Source organism: Salvelinus sp. IW2-2015, linkage group LG1 (assembly GCF_002910315.2).
Source record: "Salvelinus sp. IW2-2015 linkage group LG1, ASM291031v2, whole genome shotgun sequence".
Classification (NCBI taxonomy): Eukaryota; Metazoa; Chordata; class Actinopteri; order Salmoniformes; family Salmonidae; genus Salvelinus; species Salvelinus sp. IW2-2015.
This window is the reverse complement of record NC_036838.1, coordinates 45487631-45502227: the sequence shown is the minus strand read 5'-3', so window position 1 is coordinate 45502227 and position 14597 is coordinate 45487631. Positions and strand designations below refer to the sequence as shown.

At 46.0% G+C, this 14597-nt stretch overlaps 1 protein-coding gene across 5 annotated transcripts in view; it reads right to left on the bottom strand.

The window, feature by feature from the left end:
- slc25a26 (solute carrier family 25 member 26) overlaps positions 1-14597 on the bottom strand; it is a 62503-nt gene that overhangs the window by 16836 nt on the left and 31070 nt on the right. The gene's annotated exons all lie outside the window — the stretch shown is intronic.

The window sequence follows — 14597 nt, the reverse complement described above, 5'->3', positions numbered from 1 at the left end:
AATGTGATAAACATATATAGCGTGTCATTATCAATCAATACATCATATTTATAACAACTCTGCCAGATAATCACCTCGAAGAAAATAAAATGTCAAACCAAAAGCCTAAGACTCAGGCTAAGACTCAGTACACAACCAAATTAGTATTTCCTTTTGGAGTTGGCTTTACATGGTCAAAGGTCACAATGATTCTCATACTGCAATCCATTACATAACACGTTGGAAAAGTGAATGATTTCATGAGTATCCTTATTTCACAGCAGAGCCATGCTAGTGCTCTCTCTCTCCTAAGCTAAGCTGCATGACGTCATGTCGTCCACACGGACGGGATCTCTTGGATCTGGACCGTGGCGAGATGGAGGGGTGAAGAGATGCAGATATGAAGCTAGTGAGATGGATGTGGAGAAAGTGTATACTTAAAACCAGGGCCTGATTCTCTCTCCTTCCATGTCTCTCCCCCTCTAATTCCTTCTTCTTCTTCTACCACACACACACACACACACACACACACACACACACACACACACACACACACACACACGCAGAACACACATCACACCACAGATGTCACACACACACACACACACTCTCTCTCTCTGAGATCAGTGGTGATGATTAATAAATGAGAGGGCTGTGGTCTGGAGCTCAGGGATGGAGGGATGAAAGAAGGAGAGATGGGGATCAGAATAGTCTGGCAGTGAGACAGAGGGCTGCCACTGGAAACTATCTATCAGCTCACACAGGAAGTTACAGGGAGAGGAAATCAATGTCACTGCCTGCTGGACGGAGATCGGACACACGCACACACAAAATGTCACCCCCATTGATCCTACCAACAACAGCAGCATTTATTAATGTCTCTGAAGCTCAATTGGACAGTATTACCAAGACAAACTCATCTTAATTTAAAAGTGTATCAGTCTGGGTCTGGACAGACATACACCAGCCTAACCCTCCTCTAGTCCCTCCTCTAGTCCTCACACTGCTGCTGCATGTCTGGATGTCATGCTCACTTCACTCCAACAGAGCTCTTTATAGGCTACTTCTGGATAGAAAACAGCTAAACCTAGTGATAGGTTCTCACTGTCTGTCAGACAGTACTTTTCTCTCACTCAGGTATCCCTCAGACATCTCTCTCCATCTTTGTTTCTCTCTCAGCTTGGCAGACATATTTATTATGAGGAACATACAGTACTTACCCAAGCTGTGCTGTGAGCTTCATGGCAAGAAGAGAGCATTGGTTTCAGTGGAGAGGATCACTATAACAGACACCTGTCTTCTATTAGGGTTGAGATGAATTCAACCTTTCCAGACTGCTGCTAGAGAGATGGCTTCTGAGAAGCCCCTGATCCACCACTGATTTATGCACACGTTTTACACCTCTGGCAGTGTGTCTGTGTCTGTGTGTGTGTGTGTGTCAGTCCATCTGGCAATGATGGAGTGCCTGAAAGCCGCATATGGTCAGATTTATATTGATAAGCCATTTATGATGGGAGGGCTGAGGGAGACTGTTCACACACTCCTGACACACTCCTGGTAGAGAGGGAGTGTGTGTGTGTGTATCCAACTAACACTGATACAGGGGCAGACGTGGGATGATAAGGTACATCCAATGATTGAGATGGGGTGAAGATAAAATGATACTTCGGGATTTTGGCAATGAGGCCCTTTAACTACTTCTACAGAGTCAGATGAACTCGTGGATACCATTTGTATGTCTCGGTGTCCAGGAGGAAGTTTAGCGAGACAATGCCAACCAGCATTAGCGTAATGAGCAGTTACCCATAGACTTCCAGTCATTGCGCTAACACTAGTTAGCAATTGCGATGGCGATAGTTAGCAACTTCCTTCAAACTACACACAGACATAAAAATAGTATCCACCAGTTCATCTGACTCTGGGGAAAATTCATCTGACTCTCTGCCAAAATCCCGAAGCATCCCTTTAACTGATGTGGGTGGCAGAGCAGGTGACTGACTCAACGGAGATAGCTCATAAGACAATCATAACTTGTGATGCCATTGTACTTTTTATTTAACCTTTATTTAACTAGGCAAGTCAGTTAAGAACAAATGAGTATTTACATTGACAGCCTACCCCGGCCAAATCCGAACGACACCGGGCCAATAATGCGGCGCCCTATGGGACTCCCAGTCACGGTTGGTTGTGATACAGCCTTGAATCGAACCAGGGTCTGTAGTGACGCCTCTAGCACTGGGATGCAGTGCCATAGACCGCTGCGCCACTCGGGAGACCATTGAACAGCTGTGTAGGTGAGTACTTTAACCCAAGAAAGTGAGAATGAGAGAGCGAGATTGAGAAAGAACGAGTAGTTATTTTCCTCCCTCCCTTCCTCTCAGACTGTTGCAATGAGCCCTGTCCCCTCCAGGCAGCGCAGCCATATTAATATTCTGAGTTCAGAGGGCCCTGCCACAAATCTGCCCGGCACATGAAGGGAGGCACGCCAGCACGTATAAAAGGCAGATACGTCCTGTGCTTACTCTGCCCCTCGTCCCCCAGCACCCGCCTCTTATAACGGCCCAGCAAAGAGAGAGCACGGTATTCAGCTCTGTAAAGCCTGCCTGCCTTTGAGGCAGGTGGGCTGGGTCGGGCCAGATCGGGCCCCAGCGCGTGTCACTACTCTGGCTCTGCATGATAATACAACACCACACGGCCAGGCCCAATAAAACCACTGAGGAACAGACTGGAGAAAAGGGCAGCGTTGAGTAGGCCTGGCACACCACATTGCCCTCACCAACACATAAAACAAGTCATTTAAACAAATAGGCTACCCAGCCATGAGCTAATTCAACACGTCAAATAGGGAGACGGGCAGAAGACGAATGGGAGTATCGACAGCAGACAGTGTGGCGAACCGAACGCCTCGTAGATTTAAAAAGACGCCGTGTTGGTGGAACAGAGAGCAGAGAGGCTGCAGGGCAGGCAGGTGTCTGTGGGACCTAGTGAAACAGATTGAAGGTTTTCTTCCCATTTGGTTAAGTACACAGGTGTCATAATGACATGCAACAAGAGCCATAGGAGAACAAAGCCGCTGAGTCACAGTAAGAGTAGTGTTACTAAAGCAAAAACATAAACACATTATTGTGGTTTGTGGTCTAAAGACCAGAACGACAGAACGAGAGAAAATTGAGAGATCAGACATATTCATGTCTGTTTTAGGAAAGCGTAGCATGTCTCCATTCCCTTAATGCGAGTGACATCAGAGTGGGGGATATTTCTCAACCACACCACCATTCCACTGCATGACAGCTCAGAGTCAGCCTCTGCTCCCAGGTCCTTCAGCCTGACAGGATTACACTGGAGGATGGGGTGTCAGTCAGTCACATGGCCATGCTGGTGTGTGTTTTCAAGTCTTATGTACAGGATACACATGGTATTCACATGGTATTCACCTTCCAACAAAATACTTACTTGCAGGTTTATTCTCAACAATGCAACAATAAGAAATAATAAAATATAAGAATACGAACATAAAGTAAATGGCTCAGTAGAATAGAATAATACATTTTAGCATAAGTGTAATACAGAAACGTATGTGTTTTGGGGAAGGGGGGATTGGGGGGGCAAGTGTTTGAATTGAGAAGTATTAGCAATAGTAAAAATGATTTGATTTTGGTAGCAGCAGTTGTGATGTGTGTAGTATGAATGTGTGTGTGTGTGTGTGTGTGTGTGTGTTAAGGTGTGTGTGTGTTAAGGTGTGTGTGTGTTAAGGTGTGGGGAGTCAGTGCTGGTGGTCAGTCCAGTTCAAGTGTTCAGGAGTCTCATGGGTTGTAGATAGAAACTGTCTCTGAGCCTGTTGCTATCAGTCTGCCCGACGGTAAGTGAGTGAACAACTCGTGGCTGGGGTGTGTAGAGTCCTCGATGATGCTGCGGGACTTCCTCAGGCACCGTTTCAAGTAGATGTCCTGGATGGGTGGGAACACAGCCCCAGGGCATTGAGGTCGTGGATGGAGAAATTCTGTACCAGGCAGTGATGCAATTGGTCAAGACACTCTCGATGGTGCAGTAGTACTACTTGGAGAGGATGCGGGGTGGCCTGCCTCATTTCTTCAGATGTCTTAGGAAGTAGAGGAGCTGTGCGCCTTCTTGACAAGAGTGGTGGTGTTATTAGTCATGTCAAGTCATCTGTGATGTGGACACAGAGGAACTCAAAACTGTTGACTCTCTACTGCAGTCCCGTTGATACAGATCGCGGTGTGTTCCCTCTGCTTCCTAAAGTCAACAACCAACTCCTTTGTTTTGCTGCCGTTGAGGGAGAGGTTGTTGTCCTGGCACCACACACCAGTTCACTTACCTCCTCCCTAGAGGATCACTTGTCGTTGTTGGTTATCAGGCCTACAACCGTGGTGTCATCAGCAAACTTGATGGAGTTGGTTTCGTGCAAAGCCTTGTATTCATGGGTAAACAGGAAGTACAGCAGAGGGCTGAGGACACACCCCTGGGGGCCCCTGTATTAAGAGTCAGTATGGAGGTGTTGTTGCCAATCCTCACAGCCTGTGGTCTGCCTGTCAGGAAGTGCAGGATCTAGTTGAAGGGTAGTGTCCAGACCCAGGGCTTTGAGCTTGGAGGGAACAATAGTGTTGAATGCTGAAATGTCAATGAACAGCATTCTCACATACACTACATCACCAAAAGTATGTGGACACCTGCTAATCGAACATCTCATTCCAAAATCATGGGCATTAATATGGAGTTGGTCACACCTTTGCTGCTATAACAGCCTCTACTCTTCTGGGAAGGATTCCACGAGATGTTGGAACATTGCTGTGTGGATTTGCTTCCATTCCACCACAAAGAATAAGTGAGGCTGGGCACTGATGTTGGGTGGCTCGCAGTCGGCGTTTCAACTCATCCCAAAGGTGTTCGATGGAGTTGAGGTCAGGGCTCTGTGCAGGCCAGTCAAGTTCTGCCACACTGATCTCGACAAACTATTTCTGTATGGACCTCGCTTTGTGCATGAGGGCATTGTCATGCAGAAAAAGGAAAGGCCCCTCCCAAACTGTTGCCACAAAATTGGAAGCACAGAATCGTCTAGAATGTCATTGTATACTGTAGTGTTAAGATTTCCCTTCACTGGAACAAAGGGGCCTAGCCCGAACCATGAAAAACAGCCCTAGACCATTATTCCTGCTCCACCAAACTTTACATTTGGCACTATGCATTGGGGCAGGTACGTTCTCCTGGCTTCCGCCAAACACAGATTCGTCCGACGGACTGCCAGATGGTGAATCGTTAATCATCACTCCAGAGAATGTGTTTCCACTGCTCCAGAGTCCAACAGTGACACACTTTACACCACTCCAGCCGATGCTTGGCATTGCACATGGTGATCTTAGGCATGTGTACGGCTGCTGGCCATGGAAACCCATTTCATGAAGCTCCCGATGAACAGTTATTGTACTGACGTTGCTTCCAGAGGCAGTTTGGAACTCTATAGTGAGTGTTGCTGCTGAGGACAGATGATTTTTAAGCGCTATCCTCTTCAGCATCCGGCGGACCCGTTCTGTGAGCTTGTGTGGCCTGCCACTTCACGCCTGAGCCGTTGTTGCTCTTATACCTTACCACTTCACAATAAGAGCACTGACAGTTGACCGGGGCAGCTCTAGCAGGGCAGAAATTTGACGAACTGACTTGTTGGAAAGGTAGCATCCTATGACGGTGCCACATTGAAAGTCACTGATCTCTTCAGTAAGGCCATTCTACTGCCAATGTTTGTCTATGGAGATTGAATGGCTGTGTGCTTAATTTTATACACCTGTCAGTAATGGGTTTGGCTGAAATAGCTGAACCCACTAATTTGAAGGGGTGTCCACATACTTTGTATATACAGTGCCTTCAAAAATTATTCAGACCCCTTGACTTTTTCCGAATTTTTTTTACGTTACAGCCTTCTTCTAAAATGTATTAAATAAAAATAAATATCCTCAGCAATCTACTACACACAATACCTCATAATGAGAAAACAAAAACAGAATTTTAGAAATGTATATGAAAAAAACAACAGAAATACCTTATTTACATAAGTATTCAGCCTCTTTGCGATTAGACTTCGAAATTGAGCTCAGGTGCATCCGTACCTTTTAATGGCGTTTCCATTGATCATCCTTGAGAAGTTTCTACAACTTGATTGGAGTACACCCGTGGTAAATTCAATTCATTGGACATAACTTGGAAAGGCACACACCTGTCTATATAAGGTCCCACAGCTGACAGTGCATGTCAGAGCAAAAACCAAGCCATGAGGTTGAAGGAATTGTCCATAGAGCTCCGAGACAGGATTGTGTTGAGGCACAGATCTGGGGAAGGGTACCAAAACATTTCCGCAGAATTGAAGGTCCACAAGAACACAATGGCCTCCATCATTCTTTAAATGAAAGATGTTTGTAACCACCAAGACTCTTCCTAGAGCAGGCCGCCAGGCCAAACTGAGCAGTCGGGGGGACAAGGGCCTTGGTCAGGGAGGTGACCAAGAACCTGAAGGCTTTAGCTTTAGAGATCTACTGTGGAGATGGGAGAACCTTCCAGAAGGACAACCATCTCTGCAGCACTCCACCAATCAGGCCTTTATGGTAGTGGTCAGATGGAAGCCACTCCTCAGTAAAAAGGCACATGACAGCCCGCTTGGAGTTAGCCAAAAGGCACCTAAAGACTCTCAGACCATGAGAAACAAGATTCTCTGGTCTGATGAAACCAAGATTCAACTCTTTGGACTGAATGCCAAGTGTCACGTCTGGAGGAAACCTGGCACCCTCCCTACGTTGAAGAATGGTGGTGGCAGCACCATGGTGTGGGGATGTTTTTCAGCGGCAGGGACTGGGCACTAGTCAAGATCAAGGCAAAGATGAACGGAGAACGTACAAAGAGATCCTTGATGAAAACCTGCTCCAGAGCGCTCAGGACCTCAGACTGGGGCAAAGGTTCAGCTTCCAACAGGACAATGACCCTAAACACACAGCCAAGACAAAGCAGAGTGGCTTCTGTACAAGTCTCTGAATGTCCTTGATTGGCCCAGCCAGAACTCGGACTTGAACCCGGTCAAACATCTCTGGAGAGACCTGAAAATAGCTGTGTAGCGACGCTCCCCATCCAACCTGATAGAGCTTGAGAGGATCTGCAGAGAAGAATGGGAGAAACTCCCCAAATACAGGTGTGCCAAGCTTGTAGCATTATATCCAAGAAGACTTGAGGCTGTAATCACTGCCAAAGGTGCTTCAACAAAGTACTGAGTAAAGGGTCTGAATACTTATGTAAATATGATATCAGTTTATTTTAGCACAAAAAAATTCTAAACCTGTTTTGGCTTTGTCGTTATGGTATTGTATGTAGATTAGTTTTATTTCTCATAATTTATTCAATTTTAAAATTAAGCTGTAACGTAACAAAATGTGGAAAAAGTAAAGGGGCCTTTCCCCGAAGGCAAAGTATAGATGTTCCTCTTGTACAGATGTGTTAGGGCCGTGTGAATAGCGATGGAAATGGCATCTTCCGTGGATCTGTTTGAGTGGAAGGCAAATCGGAGTGGGTGCAGTGTGCCATGCCTTGATGTGGGCAAAGACCTGCCTCTCGAAGAACTTCATGATGACATGGGTGAGTGCGACGGGGCGACAATCATTTAGAGGGTGTGTGTGTACTCTTAACTGTATTAGTATTCAGAGACGCTTCAGGCCGTCTCAGGCCCTTAGCCACTCACTCGACGGCAGGAAAAACATTGAGTCTGATTGGAGGGCCTGCAGTTGGCTGCAATTTGACAAATTACTTTAATAGGTCAGGCTTCAGCCCTGCATACTGATGACAAGCATGTGGATAGTTAGACAGAGAAAAGGTGGAGAATTTAAATATCTCTGTCTACACGTCATTTTCGGTCACAACTTGTAGACTTGTTTACGTGCTGCTGTGCATTTTTGTTGCTAACCTTACTTTGCTACCAGACATCTTTACGGTTTTTACTTTTTAATTACCGTTTATATTTTTTGTTTTCCCCCCCCCCTCGCTCTACTTTTTTTCATTCAACCTTTTCACTCCAGACGCTTTACCTGGAAGTGGTTCGTCAGGACCTCCACCAGCCGAAGCTAAGTAGTAACATTAACATGATGCCTTCTAATTGCAGTCGCTGTACTCATAATATACAGGAGAACGATTGCCTTATGGCAAGGATAGCTGTGCTGCAAGCCCAGCTTCAGACGCAATCGTTAGGCAAGGGTAATTTCAGTGTAGGAAAGGATGGCGTCTGTGCCACCAGTAAGTACAGATAGTAGTATAAATTCCATCGCACAGTCCCCGCAGCCGGACAACTTTCTCATGGCTTCTGGAGGGACATGCTGTAGGAATGCTCAACCGGTGTCGCTCATTCAGCCGACAGAAACTTTCAACCGGTTCTCCCCATTGAGCAGCGAGTCGGAGTCAGAGGCCGAGTCTTCTCTTGTCTCTACTCCTCCCGTTACGGGGTCTGAGACGCCGAAGCCTCCCACCATTAGCTCTGACAAATTGAAAACCCTAGTCATTGGCGACTCCATTACCTGCAGTATTAGACTTAAAACGAATCATCCAGCGATCATACACTGTTTACGAGGGGGCAGGGCTACCGACGTTAAGGCTAATCTGAAGATGGTGCTGGCTAAAGATAAAACTGGCAAGTGTAGAGAGTATAGGGATATTGTTATCCACGTCGGCACCAACGATGTTAGGATGAAACAGTCAGAGGTCACCAAGCACAACATAGCTTCAGCCTGTAAATCAGCTACAAAGATGTAATTGTAATTGTCTCTGGCCCCCTACCAGTTAGGGGGAGTGATGAGCTCTACAGCAGAGTTTCACAACTCAATCGCTGGTTGAAAACTGTTTTCTATCCCTCCCAAAATATAGAATTTGTAGATAATTGGCCCTCTTTCTGGGACTCACCCACAAACAGGACCAAGCCTGACTTGTTGAGGAGTGACGGACTCCATACTAGCTGGAGGGGTGCTCTCATCTTATCTACGAACATAGACAGGGCGCTAACTCCCCTAGCTCCACAATGAGATAGGGTGCAGGCCAGGCAGCAGGCTGTTAGCCAGCCTGCCAGCTTAGTGGAGTCTGTCACTAGCAGTCAGTGTAGTCAGCTCAGCTATCCCCATTGAGACCGTGTCTGTGCCTCGACCTAGTTTGGGCAAAACTAAACATGGCGGTGTTCGCCTTAGCAATCTCACTTGAATAAAGACCTTCTCCATTCCTGCCATTATTGAAAGAGATTGTGATATCTCACATCTCAAAATAGGGCTACTTAATGTTAGATCCCTCACTTCCAAGGCAGTTATAGTCAACGAACTAATCACTGATCATAACCTTGATGTGATTGGCCTGACTGAAACATGGCTTAAGCCTGATGAATTTACTGTGTTAAATGAGGCCTCACCTCCTGGTTACACTAGTGACCATATCCCCCGCGCATCCTGCAAAGGCGGAGGTGTTGCTAACATTTATGATAGCAAATTTCAATTTACCAACAAAACCCCCCCGACATTTTCGTCTTTTGAGCTTCTAGTCATGAAATCTATGCAGCCTACTCAATCACTTTTTATAGCTACTGTTTACAGGCCTCCTGGGCCATATACAGCGTTCCTCACTGAGTTCCCTGAATTCCTATAGGACCTTGTAGTCATGGCAGATAATATTCAAATTTTTGGTGACTTTAATATTCACATGGAAAAGTCCACAGACCCACTCCAAAAGGCTTTCGGAACCATCATCGACTCAGTGGGTTTTGTCCAACATGTCTCCGGACCTACTCACTGCCACAGTCATATTCTGGACCTAGTTTTGTCCCGTGGAATATATGTTGTGGATCTTAATGTTTTTCCTCATAATCCTGGACTATCGGACCACCATTTTATTACGTTTGCAATCGCAACAAATAATCTGCTCAGACCCCAACCTAGGATCATCAAAAGTCATGCTATAAATTCTCGGACAACCCAAAGATTCCTAGATGCCATTCCGGACTCCCTCAGCCTACACAAGGACGTCAGAGTACAAAAATCAGTTAACCACCTAACTGAGGAACTCAATTTAACTTTGCGCAATACCCTAGATGCAGTTGCACCCCTAAAAACAAAAAACATTTGTCATAAGAAACTAGCTCCCTGGTATACAGAAAATACCCGAGCTCTGAAGCAAGCTTCCAAAAAATTGGAACGGAAATGGCGCCACACCAAACTGAAAGTCTTCTGACTAGCTTGGAAAGAGAGTACCGCGCAGTATCAAAGAGCCCTCACTGCTGCTCGATCATCCTATTTTTCCAACTTAATTGAGGAAAATAAGAACAATCCAACATTTCTTTTTGATACTGTCGCAAAGCTAACTAAAAAGCAGCATTCCCCAAGAGAGGATGGCTTTCACTTCAGCAGTGATAAATTCATGAACTTCTTTGAGGAAAAGATCATGATCACTAGAAAGCAAATTACGGACTCCTCTTAAAATCTGCGTATTCCGCCAAAGCTCAGTTGTCCTGAGTCTGCACAACTCTGCCAGGACCTAGGATCAATGGAGACACTCAAGTGTTTTAGTACTATATATCTCTTGACACATTGATGAAAATAATCATGGCCTCTAAACCTTCAAGCTGCATACTGGACCCTATTCCAACTAAACTACTGAAAGAGCTGCTTCCTGTCCTTAGTCCTCCTATGTTGAACATAATAAACGGCTCTCTATCCACCGGATGTGTACCAAACTCACTAAAAGTGGCAGTAATAAAGCGTCTCTTGAAAAAGCCAAACCTTGACCCAGAAAATATAAAAAAAACTATCGGCCTATATCGAATCTCCCATTCCTCTCAACATTTTTAGAAAAAGCTGTTGCGCAGCAACTCACTGCATTCCTGAAGACAAACAATGTATACGAAACGCTTCAGTCTGGTTTTAGACCCCATCATAGCACTGAGACTGCACTTGTGAAGGTGGCAAATTACCTTTTAATGGCGTCAGACCGAGGCTCTGCATCTGTCCTCTTGCTCCTTAGGACCACTATTGTTTTCACTATATATTTTACCTCTTGGTGATGTCATTCGGAAACATAATGTTAATTTTCACTGCTATGCGGATGACACACAGCTGTACATTTCGATGAAACATGGTGAAGCCCCAAAATTGCCCTCGCTAGAAGCCTGTGTTTCAGGCATAAGGAAGTGGATGGCTGCAAATGTTCTACTTTTAGACTCGGGACAAAACAGAGATGCTTGTTCTAGGTCCCAAGAAACAAAGAGATCTTCTGTTGAATCTGACAATTAATCTTGATGGTAGTACAGTTGTCTCAAATAAAACTGTGAAGGACCTCGGAGTTACTCTGGACCCTGATCTCTCTTTTGACGAACAAATCAAGACTGTTTCAAGGACAGCTTTTTTCCATCTACGTAACATTGCAAAAATCTGAAACTTTCTGTCCAAAAATGAGACAGAAAGATTAATCCATGCTTTTGTCACTTCTAATTTAGACTACTGTAATGATCTACTTCCCGGCTACCTGGATAAAACACTAAATAACTTCAGTTAGTGCTAAATATGGCTGCTAGAATCCTGACTAGAACCCCAAAATGTTATCATATTACTCTAGTGCTAGCTTCTCTACACTGGCTTCCTGTTAAGGCAAGGGCTGACTTCAAGGTTTTACTGCTAACCTACAAAGCATTACATGGGCTTGCTCCTACCTATCTCTCCGATTTGGTCCTGCCGTACATACCTACACGTACGCTACGGTCACAAGACACAGGCCTCCTTATTGTCCCTAGAATTTCTAAGCAAACAGCTGGAGGCAGGGCTTTCTCCTATAGAGCTCCATTTTTATGGAATGGTCTGCCTACCCATGTGAGAGACGCAGACTCGGTCTCAACCTTTAAGTCTTTATTCAAGACTCATCTCTTCAGTAGGTCCTATGATTGAGTGTAGTCTGGCCCAGGAGTGTGAAGGTGAATGGAAAGGCACTGGAGCAACGAACCGCCCTTGCTGTCTCTGCCTGGCCGGTTCCCCTCTCTCCACTGGGATTCTCTGCCTCTAACCCTATTACAGGGGCTGAGTCACTGGCTTACTGGTACTCTTTCATGCCGTCCCTAGGAGGGGTGCGTCACTTGAGTGGGTTGAGTCACTGACGGAGCTTCCTATCTGGGTTGGCGCCCCCCCTTGAGTTGTGCCGTGGCGGAGATCTTTGTGGGCTATACTCGGTCTTGTCTCAGGATGGTAAGTTGGTGGTTGAAGATATCCCTCTAGTGGTGTGGGGGCTGTGCTTTGGAAAAGTGGGTGGAGTTATATCCTGCCTGTCTGTCCGGGGGTATCATCGGATGGGGCCACAGTGTCTCCTGACCCCTCCTGTCTCAGCCTCCAGTACTTATGCTGCAGTAGTTTGTGTCGGGGGGCTAGGGTCAGTCTGTTATATCTGGAGGATTTCTCCTGTCTTATCCGGTGTCCTGTGTGAATTTAAGTATGCTCTCTCTAATTCTCTCTTTCTCTCTCTCGGAGGACTTGAGCCCTAGAACCATGCCTCAGGACTACCTGGCCTGATGACTCCTTGCTGTCCCCAGTCCACCTGGCCGTGCTGCTGCTCCAGTTTCAAATGTTCTGCCTGTGGCTATGGAACCCTGACCTGTTCACTGGACGTGCTACCTGTCCCAGACCTGCTGTTTTCAACTCTCTAGAGACAGCAGGAGCGGTAGAGATACTCTGAATGATCGGCTATGAAAAGCCAACTGACATTTACTCCTGATGTGCTGACCTGTTGCACCCTCGACAACCACTGTGATTATTATTATTTGACCCTGCTGGTCATCTATGAACATTTGAACATCTTGGCCATGTTCTGTTATAATCTCCACCCGGCACAGCCAGAAGAGGACTGGCCACCCCCCATAGCCTGGTTCCTCTCTAGGTTTCTTCTTAGGTTCCTGCCTCCTCTAGGGAGTTTTTCCTAGCCACCGTGCTTCTACACCTGCATTGCTTGCTGTTTGGGGTTTTAGGCTGGGTTTCTGTACAGCACGTTGAGATATTAGCTGATGTACGAAGGGATTTATAAATACATTTGATTTGATCTACTACTGTACCCTAACAGCCAGCACTAACTACAGTAGCTAAGAGTAGACAAATGTGTAGGAAAAATATTTTTATTTGATTCTTTTGTCGTCACTCAACGTCTTTTCCATTCTTAAGGACTCTGGCGGTTCCAGTCTATTAGATCAGACATTGATCTGACTTTTCCGATGACGCGTGAGCTTTTTCCTCTATTCCCTCAATCAGATCCAGACAGAGACACACCTCTGGGCTCAGACACAGCTGGACTGGTGCTGCTGGAGCACTCTCTCTTTTACATGTTTTAAATGCTGCCCACCTGCACCACTAAGCCTTTTCCTGCACCATTCCGACCCCCAAGCCTGTCTAGTCATCTACCTCTTTGACGCCCTCTGTTCTGAGCAGCACTGGAGCAGGGACTACACTGCAAGCCTAAGGGGCTGGTTTAGGAGCTCTCACAATCAGAAAGAAAGAAGTCAGTAACCCCAGTTCCAGGAGGCAAGAAAGAGAGGGAGAGAGATCAAATCTCCAGTAGAATGGGTACAGCTGTGCTCCTCAGGATGGATAGATGAGGAAAGGACCTGGTAAACGAGTAAGGAAATCTGTGACATTTCAAGGAGGAGAGACAGGAAATCAAAGGTAGACTATAGTCTGCAAGACAGAAGACTGTGAGGTTCTTCACTTCCTGGGAAGAGGATAGGGCAGAACTTCAAAAAGGTACTTGGAAGTGAGAGCCATTTCCTATGTAGCGGACAGAGGTGTTTCTGCTGTCCAGAGAGCAGCGAGAGGAGACAGACAGTGACCATATTGAAGGGGTTATAGAGCGGGCTGGAGCTGGAGGGCCTGGAAGACAGATGGCGGCCATATTAGGGGTGGTTGGGGGGTTTAGAGCGGGGCTGGAGCTGGGGAGGGAAAGCCTGGTGGACAGACGGCAGCCATATTGGTGGGTTTATAGAGCAGGGTTGGGAAGGGAGGCCTTGGGGCGCAACATGAAGCAGATGGGACTCAGATGGTTTAGCCATCAGCATGGTCTGAATGAGCAGGAAGAGAGAGCAGAGCACCATGGGCCATGTGACAACCCATATGAGGTAGGGACTAAGGAGGGGGAGAGAGAGAGAGAGCAGCCCAGAGCTTAAGTCCACATTTATTACCTGCTAATGCAGCCAGACTGCACACTGGATCCACTGGCCACCAGCCACACCACACCACACACACTCTCTCTCTTTCTGTTGTCAAATTTCCTGAGGTTTATGTTGATCTTGTCATGCAGAGCTCCTTTGAAAAAAAGACCTTGGTCTCAATGGGACTCCCTGCCTAAATATACAGTTGAAGTCGGAAGATTACATACACTTAGGTTGCAGTCATTAAAACTAGTTTTTCAACCACTCCACAAATTTCTTGTTAACAAACTATAGTTTTGGCAAGTCGGTGAGGACATCTACTTTGTGCATGACAAGTAATTTTTCCAACAATTGTTTACAGACAGATTATTTCACTTATAATTCACTGTATCACAATTCCAGTATGTCAGAAGTTTACATACACTAA